The sequence below is a fragment of the Synchiropus splendidus genome, chromosome 3, assembly GCF_027744825.2.
Source record: "Synchiropus splendidus isolate RoL2022-P1 chromosome 3, RoL_Sspl_1.0, whole genome shotgun sequence".
NCBI lineage: Eukaryota > Metazoa > Chordata > Actinopteri > Syngnathiformes > Callionymidae > Synchiropus > Synchiropus splendidus.
The window spans coordinates 3,436,506-3,453,292 of NC_071336.1; the positions used below are offsets into that span (position 1 = coordinate 3,436,506).

Genomic DNA, 16,787 nt, shown 5'->3' on the forward strand with positions numbered 1-16,787 from the left:
CTTATACTTATGAGACAGTGACAATGAAGCCATGCAAAAAAAGTAAAAACAGCTCGACTCAAAGCAATAGATGGGGAACACAAGCAGAAAAACAATAGAGGGAGACCACCTCATTTAAAAAATATGAAATGATTGAAATCATTTTTTTGAGAGAGCCTGTATTCCCCTTTGGAGCATAGAGCAAAGCTGGGAGGGTAGTTCCTTTAATGTTTTGTTCAATGGCAAGATGCATGATGGTGTTAAATGTGTTGGAGCTCCAGGAAATGCCTTCCGCCAGTAAGTCAGCGCACGACATATTGCGGCCCAGTAGTAATATTGGGAGCATGAGGCCTCCCAAATGCCTTGTTTTGCATAGATGTTTTTTCCCAATTCTGAGGGTTTTATAGATGTGAATGAAGGTTAGAATTATTGAGTCAATTCAAAAAAATGTTTTAGGTAAGAATATAGGTATATTTTGAAATATGTATAGAAATCTTGGTAGTGAAATCATTTGTATTGCTGCAATTCTTCCGATCATTGATACTGGAAGTGCCCGCCAGTATTCAATATCATTTTTCAGTTTATCCACCAAATTAACATAATTATGTTTCAATTAAAGATTTGGTACTTTGGTAATTGAGGTGCCAAGATATTGTATTTGCATTGATTTTTTAAAGGAAAGATTTTTTATAAACTCTTTATTTAGTCCACTTCCCAAAAGGCATAAATTCAGATTTCTGCCAGTTGATGGTATATCCTGAAAGCTTCCCAATGTTTTTAATAAGATTTAACAGGACTGGCATCGCTTCCTCTGCCTGAGAAAGGAAAAAAACAACATCGTCTGCATACAAGGCAAAATTATGATTTATATTGCCAAGGTGTATCGGAGCAATTTCCATTTCCCATTTGTGGTATACTATATTCATCAGTCTGCAGACATTAAAAAATGAGAGCCTCCCAGGGATAAACCCCACTTGATCTGGATGTATAATAGTGGAAATGTTCTCATTTAATGCCTTGGCTAGTAACTTTGTGAATATTTTGAAGTCGCAGTTCAATAATGATGTTGCTCGGTACAAATGACATATCAGTGTTGTCTTTATCTTTTTTCAGTAAAAGTGAAATATTGGCCCTACAGAGTGATTCTGGTACTTTTTTATTCTTAATTGACTCCTTGAAAGAAGAAAGGGTGCTAAATCATCTGCGAACGCTGTCTTACCATTTGGGAATTGCTTCATAACTGTAAAAACCTCTTGTATGGTTATTTCAGCATTAAGTTGAGATTGTCTGTGAGCATCTAGTTTTGGAAGAAATTGGGATTGCAAAAAACTAAGAATGTCTTGGTCCGTTTTATCATTTGGGGAGGAATATAACTGTGCATTCATTAATTTTATGATGATCAGAGATCAGGTATCCTGAAGAACATTTACATGCCAAGCGAGTAGTGAGCTCGGTTTGTCAGTTCAAATTGCTTGTGTTTTATTTTCAGCAAGAGAGTGCTAACATGTTTGGAAAGAATACTGTTATATTCCTGTTTTAATCTAGATTTTCACATTATATGGTCTCGCTGTACTGCTTTTCAGCTTGTTTTAGTTCCTGGTCTATTTCTGTGAGTCGAGCTGTTTTCACTTTATTTTTTTGCATGGCTTTGTATGCTATTATAACACCTCTTGTCACTGCCTTGAAGGCCTCCCACATCACTGAGTCAGAGACAATGCCTGTGTCATAAAGTTCTAAATAATCACTAATACTGCCTGAGCATCTCTCCACAAATTATGGTTGAAACTGCATCTGGTCTCGTCATGCCAACACAAACGTTTCCATGTCAAAATGTAGATCTCAATCAATAAAGACATCCGATTAGTGTAACATCCCATTGAAAAAATAGAAAACAGAATTCTCCAACTTCTCCCTTCCCAGAACATGTCAAACACCCATTTTAGAAGACACATTGGTTTTGGCCTGAATGCGGCTCTCTAAAGTCAAGAGTAACAACTAACAAATACAAAACTCAAGTTTCTCCACTTCTATTAAATATCTATTAGCATAATCTCCAATATTAATGTTATTTTCTTGAATTATCAAGTTCTTTAGATGGTATATGAAGTTAAAAAAGGCAGTACAACTGTATCAACTTTACATTTCTAGTTATAAACAAGGACAGAACAACATAGCTGAAACCAGCCCAACGAAACAACATTGCGGAATTTAGAAAGATCAGGTAATATCACAATTATTATTATTCATCAAACAGTAACTTCATGACACACATGTGCGTGAAGACCTATTCACACCAGTATTAACAACTTAAAGTGCCCACTTTATATTTTACCGTTTTTCACTGCTGAGATGTCGTTGCTGTGGTGTCCTCAGCTGACGTCTGTCGTGACTGAATGTGTTTATAGGCATACTGCTCGGCCTCTGGGTTGGAATTAAATATCTTAGTGGCACCGTGGTGTGCAAGAATTAAACGAGCAGGGAAGAGAAATCCGTGTCTTAGTCCAGCTTCTCTCAAAACTTGTCGTATTCCATTGAATTCTTATCAGTCTTTGATCACTTCGGCAGGCAGGTCCGGGAAGATGCTGATCCGATGTCCCTCATAACTCAGCGGTGGTGTTGACCGAGCTATTTGCAGCACTCGCTCTTTCACTGGGTCGTGGTGTATTTTCGCGATATTGATGCGAGGCTTGCTGGACAGCCGGCCCATGCGATGCGCTCAGTCAATCTATATTCTGTGAGGAAAGTTGTCAGTTCCTGGATCTTCAGCAGTAGTTTTGTGACAAACGCCGTCGGGCAGCCTTTTTCTGCTTTTCCCGGGATTCCCATTATCTTTATGTTCTGTCTTCTCTATCACACCTCTAAATCACAGAGTTTAGTGTTCAAGCTCTGATTAAGCGATGACAGTTGCTCACAAGTTCTCTCCATGTTAGCAATGCACGCTTCATGGTCATCTCGAGCTTCTTCCAGTCCAGTTATTCGGGCTGTGTTTTTGGATAATGCTGCCCTTATAGCATAGAGTGACAACATCAATCCATCAAACCTGTTTTCCACCTTTTTGTCCATCTGTCTAATCGCTTCAACTATAGATGACTAAGTACTTTGTGATGTGGCCTCCTGAGCCGGTGAGCCTTGTGAGCTAACACTAGCTAGCTCGTCAGAGTGGTGCAACTCTTCATCCCTCAAGTGCACATTCGGCTCAGCGGAGCACTTTTTCTTGCCTTTCACCATCTTGTCAGCCCTTTTGTATTGTATAATATGTTGGCGCTATACATATTTTATCTAAATATGCGGGTTGGTGAATGGGTGAGCCGAGGAAAAACATGACGCCATGGCCTGCTCAGTAGCGTCCCCTATTTCTGTCAATTCCTAGCACTACGACTCATCCTCACCTCAGATATGAACTGATGACGTAGCTTCGCCCCTGCTGTGACAGAATGTGGCGTATCACAGCCAAATCTAAACATGAAAGAGTGTTGTCATGTTCATTTTACAGTGAAATAGCGGAAACAAGCTACATAATATGGAGCGTCTTGATTGATCCATGCTGCTCTCACAACACGTTGAAGTGAGGGAAGTGAGATTACTGACGATGGAGAAGATTTTAATCATTGAAGGACAGATCCAGACATCAGAAATGGTCAATGAATAGTCTGGTGATCTTGTAACTTGGGAAAAATCAGCGTCTTTCCTCTTCGCTGTGCTCATGCAGACAGCTGCGCTACAGCAAGACCACTGCAGTTCCTGTAGAGCGCCGGATTATTAATTTAAGAAAATCCGTCTGTCGCTCGCACACATCGCGAGACCCGGACCGTTCATTGATGGACAGATCCAGACGTCAGATCTGTCCTTCAATGATTAATGAAGGACAGTTTCCGGCATTCAGCGCCGAGTCGCCTAAGGTAAGAAGCTCACCACCAGCTGAGAGTTTCCAGAGACAAGGTGCAGCTCCCCATCAAGTCCGTGGCCAAAACCCTTGACTCGCTTGTGTTCACATCTCCAACTTCTGAGCCAAAAGAGCTTTGTCTCGAGACAGAACCCATAGAGTTAAAGCGCCCTTACAGAGGTCAATGAGCATGACGAGACCTTTGAAACAATGCATTGGCATTAGCTCTGTGATGAAGTTAGTTCCAGGCATACATTCTGTGAAGACTAAAAGCAACTGTCAATGCTTCTTTTAAATGTTTAAACCCAAACTCTGAAAGCATATCTTGATGTTTTGTTTGCGAGTGAGTCCTGTGGGCTTCACTTTCAACATAGGGCTGCTCTTTCATGTATAATTATGTAATCATATCTGAGCAAATGATACAATAGTTTAAATGTTCTCTCGTCCTCAAAGCTCCTGAGTTTGACTTCATTGCATATTGTTAATGTCTGTTTACCTTTGAATGAAGAGAATTTGAGGTGATACGTAAAAACTACAACTCGCAAGCTAGACCCTTCATAACTGGCATCCGCATAGCCGCCATGTTTGTAGTCCTTGAAAAACATTCTCCTCTACAGAGACCCTTTTTTTTGTGCAGGCTGCTGTGAAACACGACAGACATTGTTTATACAGTTGGGAATGCATTGTTGATGGTGGAGTGGTGTTATTATGGACGTCCTTGACGGTGAAGGCAACCTTGTAGTCCACACCCATACCAGACAGACAGTGGAAGCGTCATGGCTCCGAGTCCTGGTTTTGCTTTTTTCCCCTCTGTTCCTTTGGCACACGGCCGGAGCAGATTAACCTCTGATGACTTGTCTACAAGAACCCCTGGGCTCCAGCAACGTGTGCCAGACCGTTATATATTTATTCCCATGGTTTGTTCCCAGTGTTGTTCTTTGTTTCCATGTTCCCGGTGATGTGTCCACTCGCTCCTGTGCTTTTTGGACTTCTCGTTCCCCTGTGGTAACTCCAGGTTCTCGTGTCTCTCCCTCTTTGTTCAGCTTCTTGTTTTGTGTGCTAGCTAGCTCATTTAACTCCCGGTTCTCATTGTTTCGGTCTTTCATGCTAGCTAGCTGGTTCTCGTGTCTCTCCCTCTCTGTTCAGCTTCTTGTTTTGTGTGCTAGCTAGCTCATTTAACTCCTGGTTCTCATTGTTTCGGTCTCTCATGCTAGCTAGCTGGTTCTCGTGTCTCTCCCTCTCTGTTCAGCTTCTTGTTTTGTGTGCTAGCTAGCTCATTTAACTCCTGGTTCTCATTGTTTCGGTCTCTCATGCTAGCCAGCTCATTTAACTCCCGGTTGTCATTGTTTCGGTCTCTTATGCTAGCTAGCTCATTTAACTCCTGGTTCTCATTGTTTCGGTCTCTCATGCTAGCCAGCTCATTTAACTCCCGGTTGTCATTGTTTCGGTCTCTTATGCTAGCTAGCTCATTTAACTCCCGGTTCGGTGACGCTTTCAGTTGTTTTCTTGTTTGTTTAATTATTAGATATTATTTCTAATTTGCTCCTAGCCAGCTCATTTAACTCCCGGTTGTCATTGTTTCGGTCTCTTACGCTAGCTAGCTCATTTAACTCCCGGTTCGGTGACGCTTCCAGTTGTTTTCTTGTTTGTTTAATTATTAAATATTATTTCTAATTTGCTCCTGCCTCCTGTGCCTATAACCACTCACACTTGGGTCCTACACCACGTCCTCTATACGTGGCTTTAGCTCCCTTGTCCCTTCGTACCCCGACAGGAAGGGCACTTATCAGGAGGAAGAAAACAAAACAGGACTCACGCGACCAAAATAAAAGCAGAATCATGACAGAACCAAGTCTTTAGTTCAAACATAATTATGTTCATGTAAGGGATAAACACATCATTTGAGGTTATAAAACCCAAAGGATTGGGGGAAAAAAATCTATATAAAATGAAGCACTTGGGAGCCCTGCGCACTATTTCAAGCATTATTCCTGGCCTGTGATGTGTTGTGCAATGCATTTCGTGATGCTCCAACACATTTAACCCCATCATGGCAAAACGTCACTGGAACTTCCCTTCCAGCACTACTGTATGCGCCAAACGGAGATATAGGTTCTCTCAATAAGTTTGGTTTAATACCAGATGATTCTCTGGTTGTGTGGCAGAAAATAATTATAAACCAATATGACTATGCGGCAATGACTTGCTATAATAAAAATAAATATAAATAAATGCATTTCCTTCTTCACTCTCAGATCCTGTGTTCCTAATCCAAAAAAACAGACCCAAAAGCTGCAATCTTGGGCAGGCCCAATGCAGCTTGCAGACCTCGGCCGTCTTAACGGCTTGAGCCGGATGTTTTTCTCCACATCTTATAGCTGTCAGCAATTGTGGTTGTCTATTCTTTAAAACAGTTGTCTAACCCAAATATGTTTAATTTGCTCATTGTTCTGGTTCCAGACAGTAATTTTCTCCCTGATGTGGTTGATATATTATTATTGTTTTATTATATGTTATGAAGTCTTATCTCCCTCTCCTTACTCTGGAGGAATTGTTCCTCTAGTTTTCCATACTCACATTGTTTCTACTCTTCTCTTTATCAAACTTCTCTAGGCATGTATTGGCATGTAATTTTGTATTGCTGTCATTAAGTCCTTTGCTTGACTTGCTGAACGTCTTAATTGGGGCTCCTGTGGTTCCCATTCATCTTACCACAGACACTCATTACTACAAATAAAAATGTTTTATCTTTTAATCTTGATTCTTAAATATTTCAGCTTCACAGCCGTGATTTGCCTTGGACTCGGACCACAGTCGATATTTGCCATGTCAGGTTCTGCAAGTAGATCTCCTAAATATGGTTGTTAATAGGTTTTCTTTACTTCTGCAGTTTACATTTTTTATTTATTTAAAAACAACAACAAACTCCCCCCTTGCACAATAACACTCATTGTGCACGTCAGAATCCAAATTACTTATCTAAGTACTTGTTGTTCCACTCTAATGGAGACTTCACATAGAGAACCTCTTAAAAGGTTTCAATGTTTTTGTTTTGTTTTATATGAACATCAATAAATTAATTCTTCTTTAACTCACATACACATAGACTTCTACATCCTTATGATCAGATCATGTCAACTAAACTACTACTCTTTGCGGTGGTGGGTCACACTAGAGCAGTTGACTTGTTACACATACACATTCTAATTCCCATTAGTACCTACAATTTAGGCTCGCTAATGTCTTTGATGGTTGTCTGCCGTGGTTTTGATCTTTGAAAGTTCTCATGAAGTGTCCAGGCTTTCCTTGCTTGATCACATTGTTCATGAGGCTTTTGCTAGATGTAACAACTAGTGTCAGCAGGGTAGGAGACAGATGCAGCATCCACCATCCAGCCATTTCTGCTGTAGTATAACCCATTTTCCAACATGGAAGCTCTAAATCTTTGAGCTCACACAGCTTTGTTGCCACCAAAAGCCAAGGCTTTGAATCCACTTGCCTCTCTGTGGATGTCAGGAGTTGTTGATCAGTACAGAAAAGTTAATAGTTTGCCAGGACTAGTTGTAGATCAGTCTGTTTGTGCCTGGTGAGCAAATATCTCTCTTCCAGTGCATATTGGCACGACGCCTTTTTTCGTTCTGAGAGAATTGCGTCTGAAAGAAAAACAAATGAATGTCGCTGAGGGTAGAAACACTGTCCTTGTGATGACGTATTTGGCTGGACCCCACGAGGACTTCAAAATAACTGCGTAATTATAATTAGATTTAAAGCAACACAAGCACACAACCGTAATTCAACCTTCATGAACTATTTTCATAACATTTGGGACGAGACATCAACTTACTAGCAGAATGGGATCCTTGTCCTGAGGATGTCTGTATAAATTTTATTCTAACTAAATAACTCGAGGAGGGTGGTAGGAACCCTGCCACTCCAAAAAACTACAAATTTACTGAATTGTTTTACGACATGCATCGCTTCCTCCTCGATTACGTCACTTCCTCCTATCATCGTCGCTTGAAACACAGCGCGAACGTCTAATCGCCATTATTGCGACAGCAACCAATGTCACTGCCCTATTTGCTTCTTCATCCCGTTTTGCTTCCAGGGCTCAGTTTTATGACGTCATTTCCTGTCCGCATGCGCACATGGGTGTAGCTGCTTGACACATAAATTAGAATAAAATTAGCAACGTCATTACGCCACGCCTCACTACACACTCGTATTTCATCAAGAGAAGCAGAATTTGAATTACTAAAGTACTACGCCGACACATTAACTGTATTTTAACCTTATTTTATATATATCACTACATTTGACTTGTATTCAACAATTCGGATATTTTAACAAGATTTTGTTTTGTTTGATGAATCGTCCAAAGGAAACCTTTGTGATGGTCACCTTGTTTATTTGTTCATCTTATAGCCTGTTAGTCCTTCTTCTTGTTTATTTCTTTTTCTCTATCGACACCTAGTGGTCAATTTACAAACATCACTGATTGTCACAGATTTCAGATAAAATAATTGGATCTTTCTGTGCAATTTGCATGCAGTTTTCTATCTTGCCTACGAGGTCTCAGTGGTTAATTTGGTTTATTGCAACCAAATAAACAACAGGACAAACGTCTTTTTCATTGAATCACAACTTTTCTGAGGATTACATTTTATTAACAAAACATGAAAACACACCAACATTATTTATAAATGACTAAACTTATTTTATATACAAAACATCGTAGGCAAGATAGAAAACTGCGTGCAAATTGCACAGAAAGATCCAATTATTTTATCTGAAATCTTGTTAAAATATCCGAATTGTTGAATACAAGTCAAATGTAGTGATATATATAAAATAAGGTTAAAATACAGTTAATGCGTCGGCGTAGTACTTTAGTAATTCAAATTCTGCTTCTCTTGATGAAATACGAGTGTGTAGTGAGGCGTGGCGTAATGACGTTGCAAATTTTATTCTAATTTATGTGTCAAGCAGCTACACCCATGTGCGCATGTGGACAGGAAATTACGTCTTGAAATTCCAATGTGCGCATGCGGCCAGGAAATGACGTCATAAAACTGAGCCCTGGAAGCAAAACAGGATGTAGAAGCAAATAGGGCAGTGACAACTGATACTACAATAAAGAAGCGGAAGAGGAGACAAAAATCTAATCGCCATTACTGCTACCATGGCCGAAGCTGCAACGAAGAAGTGGAAGGTTTTGTCTGAGGAAACGAAAAAAGAAAGAGGGAGAGCAACCGGACCAAGGCGCTATCAAGGATCAACATTGGCTCGGCTTTCACTCGCTGGCGTGAGCTCAGAGACGAGGAGAGTTTTCCAACCTATGCGGCCTTGGCGATATTCCTGTTGGACAAGTAAGTCGTTTTCAGAGTTCCGTCACGAACAGCCACGCAACTTACTCAACAGTAGGGTATAAAGCAAAGCAGTCGTTGTCGGAGTTCTGACACGAATATTCACGCAGCTAACAAAAATAAAGTATAAAGTGTGTGTGATTCAGTCATACTGAATCACGCTGGTATTACCGTGTCCGTTTGTATTTTACGCGACACTAGCGTCCCATGATTTTCATGTAATAGTTTCAATGAAACCAGATTTTCTTTGTCGTGTTTTTATTGATTTGACTGCAGTGATCGCTAATAAGTCAACCCACGTTGCTTGCTCTGAATAACCAGTACTATACCGGTGTGCAATGTTACGTTTCATAGTCCTACTTGTCAATAGCATCTTACGATTAGTGTGGCAGTGTTATAAATCGCCATGGGACGTTTATTTAGTCCGTCTCGAAGGGTCTGTTTGTAGCGCAGTTCATTAGACTCTAGCAACTAACTTTGGAGGTCTGAAACTACTCAGTTAGGCAGTAAACTAAGTCGGTCTGATAACCTATAGCATTGTGTAATGTTTATATAGTGCCTGTATTTCCACTGTGCGTTCTGTGTTTCTCTTGTATTGTTCTTGATCAGTATTCATTTCTAATGTTATTTCTCTACAGCTATCAGCAGAAGCAAGTAACTTCTACTCCACGCAAGCGGCACTTGCAAACCACTGCAGCCCATTGTTTCCAGCTTGACAGAGTCTGACCATAATGGGTACTTTGTTTTCGAGGGCTTGTATGTATCTGTTTGGGCAATGTTTAGTAATTTTCAAAATGATTGCAGGTTCCACAGCTCACCAGGCTCTTGTAGCCATTGTACTCTCCTACACTCCAGCAGTGTATCGCATCCGGACTGCCGAACTGCCACAACGGCCGCCCCCCAGCACAAAACAAAGATGGACACAAGATGTTTTTGGCATATCTAAGGACAAGTTCTGAGTAGAATCTCATAGAAATTTATGCTTCTCTCCAGATACAGAAGACACTACAACAAGAAGTCAAAATCCTGAAGTGTCTACGCTGTAAAGGAAAAGGATTACTCTTACACCCCAGACCCTCAGAGACTCATTCTTGGGAAGAGGCTGCGAAGTGGTGGTGGCCTTCCCAAAAAACGGACCCTTAGGCCAGATGACCCCCGGAATTTAGGGGTCCTGGCTTTCAGCCACCCCCAACTGCTGAACTCACGTGAAACGTGGCGAAGGTGTTCCCCCTAGTCAACACTGAGGATACTTTATTTTGGATGTGACAATGTACTGTATTTGAAAAAATAAAAGCAGTGACAAATTAAGTCTTGTTTTGCATACATGTATTTATTTTCTAACACACAAACATGTGATTATGGTCCAATGCTTGTATTCTGGCCGGCATCTGCGTTCCTGTCGCTCCTGAACCCTCTGCTGAGTCTCTGAGTTCAAGTCCTCTGGTCTCCTACTTCTTCCCCTCCCTCTGCCTCTGCCAGCACGAATGTGTGGGGAATCAAACTCAGAAGGAGTGGAGGTAGTGTCCGGTACTTCAAATTCCTGACAAAACATACAAACATTGTTTTACAAATGTAAAAAAAAAATGTTGCTGTTCAATAAGCATCAAAGCCAACTTAATTGCCAATGATATGCAGGAATTCGCTTTTAGTAATTAAAAATTGCAGCAACAATAATTGACTTGCACTCAGTTACTTTACTTTAATAATCAATGTATGTATGTACATTCTCTACATAGAGTCATAATAAGAGAATTATAACAGTAGAGGTAAACACTGAACTAAATATTCGTGCAAGTTGTGCATAGTTTATATTCGGGCAATGGTGCAACTTCCTAATGGGTGGGGTGCGTGTGTTTACTGTGAAATCGCACAACATAACATTTGACTTGTATGTTCAATGGCTCTAAACTCGTCAATGCTTCGCGCCACGATGAGTCTGGGGCAGGGAAGTAACAAATACGCTAGGGAACCAAAGTTAAACGTTTAATTTTTCAAACATCTGTCACATGAGAATGTGTAGCCACAATTACATTTGTTAACTCATAGCTGTTCATCTTTCACACACACACTGGATGCAGTCAGCACGCTCCAACTGTTGGCAACCGGAGAAGAGGATTTTTCGACACCATGCGCTCGCTGGTGCTCATGGGAAATTTGGTCTTCTTCAGGCAAAACACTACCTCAATAGTCCACTGGCGCCGCCAAAATCAACCAAAACTGAAAGTTCTTATGTGTTCCTTTGAGTTTGGTTCAGAGTCATGGTAATGATTCACCATTTATTTTAGATGGTTAGGTTTAGGGTGAGAAGCCAGGGAAAGCATTATGGCGATGAGAACCTCACAATGTCCCTACAAGGATAGAAAATCAAATTTGTGCGTGAGTGTGTGTGTGTCTGCGTGTGTGTGGTTGTAGAAATCATCCTCCATCTCTTCAATACGGCTGTGTTGTACTTGGATGGGATGGACCACTTGACGTGTATCAGATCTCCCTCCAATACCGCCACGTGGTTTTACCGAGTAGATGAAATACAACCATTTTTACTGCTTCAACAAAGAAACCGCTTATCCATCCATCCACGTCATCATTAGCTGCTGCTTCTTGGTCCTGAGTAACTGAGGATGGAGCGAGCGGATGCACGTCTGCTGTTTCGTTCTTAGGGCAGGGGTTTGTTACTGTTACCACAGGTTCCCCCACATCCGAAACATCATCCTTTTCAGTTGCGTCTGAGTTGTCATCTTTGTCATCTTTGATGGTCAATGAAGGGTAAGCTCTGACCGTTGTGTCATCGTGGGGACTGTCGTACTCATGATCATCACCCGTGTTCCTCTGTATCGAAGAGTCATTCATTACGTACCCAACACCGCCTATATCAGATCACAGGAACACTGTGGCAATACATCTCGGAATGCCGTTTGTTCTCATAGCTGTCTCGGGGGCACTTGTTCCGATTGGTCTGAAGTAGTAAGTCCAAAAGGTGGGGTCTAGAGGGTCAGGGCTCTTTTCAGCACAAGGGCGTTGTTCCATAATTGGCTATGGTAGAAGAGGTCATTGATTTTTGTAGAAATCGCCTGGATTTTGTCACTCCAAGCACCCAACGCTGTAGTTAACAGAGTACGAAATACTCTCCTATCAGAGTTGAAATACTCAAGGATAAAATCTTCTTCTTCTCCCACCGTGACTCCTGTTAATACTTTATGGATGGCCCTGAAGGACCATCGTCCTGATCCCAAGATTTTAGCTAGGCATATAGCCATGAATGTCGGCTTCCTCTCCATTCGGCTCTAGGTGTCACACATTGCTCGCTAAGATTTACCAGCTTTACCTCTCTCAGTACACACCAGTCGTTCAACGATAACACAGCCATATACGTTGAGGAATTCAAGGTTTCATCATCAGCCAAATGATAAAGGTAGAGTACAGCTGTTTCGTACTTAAACGTGTGCCTCTATCTCCCTTGTTGGCCGTAAGGCTCAAGAGACCACTCATACTGCAAAGATTTAATCGCGGTACCTGTGTCTGTATGGGGAGCCCAAATACCCTTCCATGGCTCTTCAATAGCCAACCCGGTCTCAAGGCAATTCGTTTATGTGGTCACGAATATTTAATCTATTGAATCGTGCATGGGGTTATGAAAAACGCCTTTTTTATGTGCTGAGGACCATGAGAAAAAAAATGAATGGGGCTCTAATTGCGGCTCATTCATACGCCATAACGTCGTACTGCTGCAATTTATTTGAGCTTCTCTGACCCCTGTTACAACATTACAGCCGCACAAGTCACTAATTTCACCCTTTTGACTTTGATTTTGGTTCTTATTCACTCTCCCGTTCCCGAGTGCTCTCTGTTCTGTTTCCCGACAAATTCACGGAGAAAAACGAGTGAGAGTCATAATATGGACGTACATTTTATTGATTTATTATTTATTTATTGTTCTCGACATGTCCTGAGGTGGTCTTGGAAGACCTGCCCCTCTCCACACAAAGTTAGCATCAGCTATAGAAAGGTGCTTCAACTAGACCAGTGACTCTTAACCATAGGGCCGGGGCCGATGGTTGGGCTGCAAGTGCGTCCTAGAGGGCTGCTAAATGCACCCTCCCCTTCCCCCCACGTAAGCGCCTGTTGAAGCACTTTGGAAAATCAATTAAACATTCAATGGTGATATTTTCATTTCCACATGTCCATTATATCTTCTTCGGAGTTTCAATAAATTATATTATTTTATAATATTCAGAAATGGTTTAATTATTTATTTTATTCAGAATTGTATTCAGTTTTTCCAATTTTCTCAATAGTTTGCATCAAGTGTATTTTTTTCTTTTTCCTTTTTTTAGTAAATTTGATGAACATGACTTGCACCTGGTTCTGCTGCCGGTTGGACTTTTCTATGACATATATGCAATGATCACATGGTTTCATGTCATTTCACGAGGTTTTGGTTTGTTTCCATGTGAGTAGATTAAATATGGTTGTTGATCACAAATGAAATTAAGAGTAATGAATCACTTGAATGGGTCCCGGGTCCATTTGTTCAGGGAAAAGTGGCCGCCGAGATCAAAAAGGTTATGAACACACGCACGCACGCACAAACATACATACATACATACATACACGTTAGTCTTTATATCTTAGTGAGGACCGTCAATGACATAAAGCTTTCCCCAGCCTCCAGTCCTTCACTGAACCATCCAAAACAAATGGTTAACCTTAATCTTGCTAAAATCGTATTCTGATAACCAAGTTCTTTTAAAGTTATTTCCCTTCAAAATGAGACTTGAAGAAGCAAGGACCGGCCAACGCAAAAAATACAACCTCAAAAAACTCATAACGCTTCACTGGCACTAGACGAAAGTGAAGCCAGAGTTACACGACACGAATACAATGTTCGACAACGGTACTGGAGCACAAAAATCATTTATATTAACTGAGGGGCAGCACAACTTACCTGCTCAGAAGTAGGTCCGCTGGTCTGTCTGTCCCTGGGGTCCTTGAAGTGTCACGCAGTAGCATAGTAGCTGATGACACTGCCTGTTTAAAAATCAGGTGACCGTGCGTGCACACGCATGGTTAAATTCTCCCACTATCGCAAAGTCAGTGATTGCTGGCTGGTTTTCCAGTAACAAGTCCAAGAGAACTGGTAAGTTCCCGCCCAACAGCACAGCCACTGGCAGTTTCTCCACCTCCCCAACAGTCAGTAGATAAGGCTGTTCATCGATTGTTATTGTGAGCTCTGCTGTGGGATACGGGTGCTTATCTCCATGAACAACGTAGTATGTCCTCCAGTCTGCCATAATCCACCCTGCTTGCTGCAGCTCCTGTTTCACCAGTCACATGTAACTACCACTGTCTAATAGTGCAGTCACTTCATGGTCCATCATGGTCACAATTTTAAAGCATACTCTGCCTTCACAAGTTCATTTTGCTGCATGGTCTGAGCATGCAACACTCCAAATCGCAATATGTTGTTTCGACAGCACTCCTTTGACTGATTCACAACAACATCGTGTTTTAGACAAAATTCATTACATTTCCAGGGAGATGTTGGGTTTTCATGATGTATGACTGTACTTGTCTGTCAGCATCAAGCGACACACACTGACCAAGTCTGTTGGATGTGAAATTAACTAGCCATAAATCTGCTGGACAAAATCAAAAAGTAATGCAGTGTAGTACAGCATTTCTATTCATCATCTATCTGTTCTCATCTACTTTCATGTGTTCATGTGTTAGGGGCTCTCAGGTAACCAAAACAAAAGTGTCCTTGACTTGGTGTGACCTCATGCTTCTATGCGAATATTTGTAGGAGGGAGGCCGAGCAGTGGCTCATCTTCCCAGGTCTGTTACAGACACATAAATTGCACTCACACAGAACTGTCCAACTGCCACAAACAGAGTTTTATTCAATGTAGCAAGATATTTTGATATAATGTATACTTTTCCAAATTTTTGAAGACGTGTGATCACTTCAGACTGAAGGGGCCTTCTACGATTTATATTTTAGAGTGAGTTTAATTTTCAAGAAGTGAATAACTGCCGGTTCTGCAGGGAGGACTTTAAGGAGACCGGCGTGAGCGTTGAGCATGTTCATTTAAACAAAACTACCAGTTCATTGGGCTGATGTGATGAGTCCAATCATAATAATCAACATCATCAGTTTTATAATTATTTTTAAAATCAAGTGAGTGCGCCATTCACCCTGCACAGAAACACTGTTCCTCACAATCCTGGAATCTGAACAACATCATTCAACAATCAGCATGTGACTAGCAAGCATGTTGGGACGGACAGCTGCCCTGAAAAAAGCGCTCCCCATCTCCCGCTTCACACCTGAGCTCTAGGAAGACCAGAACTTTCATTCAAGAGTTTACAGTTTTAGGATGTTTCACAATGTGCGCTCTGTCTCGAGACAAAGTGTGCGGTGTGCAGCCTCAGCTGCAGAAAAATGGAGCTGGGGAATGGGAGTGCAGTGGTCCAGACCTCGCGATTTTATTGATGGACAGATTTGCTTAATTGAATAATGCTGTGCTCTACAGCGACTGCTTTCACTGCCGTGATCCTGCAGCTGTCTGTAAGAGGACAGCGAAGAGGAAAGGCGTTGATATTTCCCAAGTTACTGAAGATCACCAGGCTATTCATTGATCATTTCTGATGCCTGAATCTGAACTTCAAATGATTAAAATCTTCTAGAGTGTCAGTAATCTTGTTCACTTTGTTCAATGTGTTGTGAGGGCAGTGTGGATCTATCAAGATGCTCCAAATAATGCAGCTTGTTTCCGCTGTTTTCATTTACAATAAACATGACTCTTTCATGTTTAGTTTGGGCTGTGAAACGTCACATTCTGTTACAGCTGTGGCGGGCGTCCGTCATCAGTTAATATCTGAGGTTGTCTGCTGCCAAAGAGACTTTGCACAGATACACAAGGTAGCAGTCTGTCACCATTGAGTGCTCCACTGTGCCCTCAATATGTACAGGTGATAAATATTTGCCTGGTTGCATGGTTACGTCAGATACACTATTGTATTAAAATAGTCTGTGAAGTGATGTTTAATAAATATATGTTTCTGCTGCAGGATGTATAGACATGCTGATGCTTATGGCCATGGGGAGGAATTGTCAAAAGTTTGCAAATTTGTCTTCCTCACTGGTCCGCAGATACCAGAACGTAACCACTTAGATAATATTTATGTCTGTTAATTCCCCATTGTGGAAAGAAATGACAACCAAATGTATTGTAAACCATTGTCTTAATTATTTTCTGTCTTCAGATTGAAAAATCCCTGGGTAAGAAGTTGCAAAACATGGACTCTGTGAAGGCTGATTTGGTAGTGTTGGAGAATAATCCAGTTAATTTGATATGTCTCTACAACGGTTAGTTGAATGATAACTCAATTCCCAGCCCCAATGGAATGTTAGACAAATATCTACCCACGCTGCATTCCAAATATGCCAGAGACGAATCCCTTTGGGTGTAAACAGGGGTCTTTGTCTTGTGTAGAGTTTCCTGACGTTCATATGATGGCGACCCAGCCAGGAGGCTAAATATGGACATGTATGTGTATGA

General features: G+C 41.3%; 1 long non-coding RNA gene across 1 annotated transcript; it reads left to right on the forward strand.

The window, feature by feature from the left end:
- Nucleotides 1-8,976: 8,976 nt before the first annotated feature.
- LOC128756363 (uncharacterized) lies at nt 8,977-10,463 on the forward strand. Its single transcript, XR_008414224.1, has 3 exons — nt 8,977-9,231; nt 9,867-9,963; nt 10,033-10,463. It is a non-coding gene; the product is annotated as an uncharacterized LOC128756363 (long non-coding RNA).
- The last annotated feature ends 6,324 nt before the right edge of the window (nt 10,464-16,787 follow it).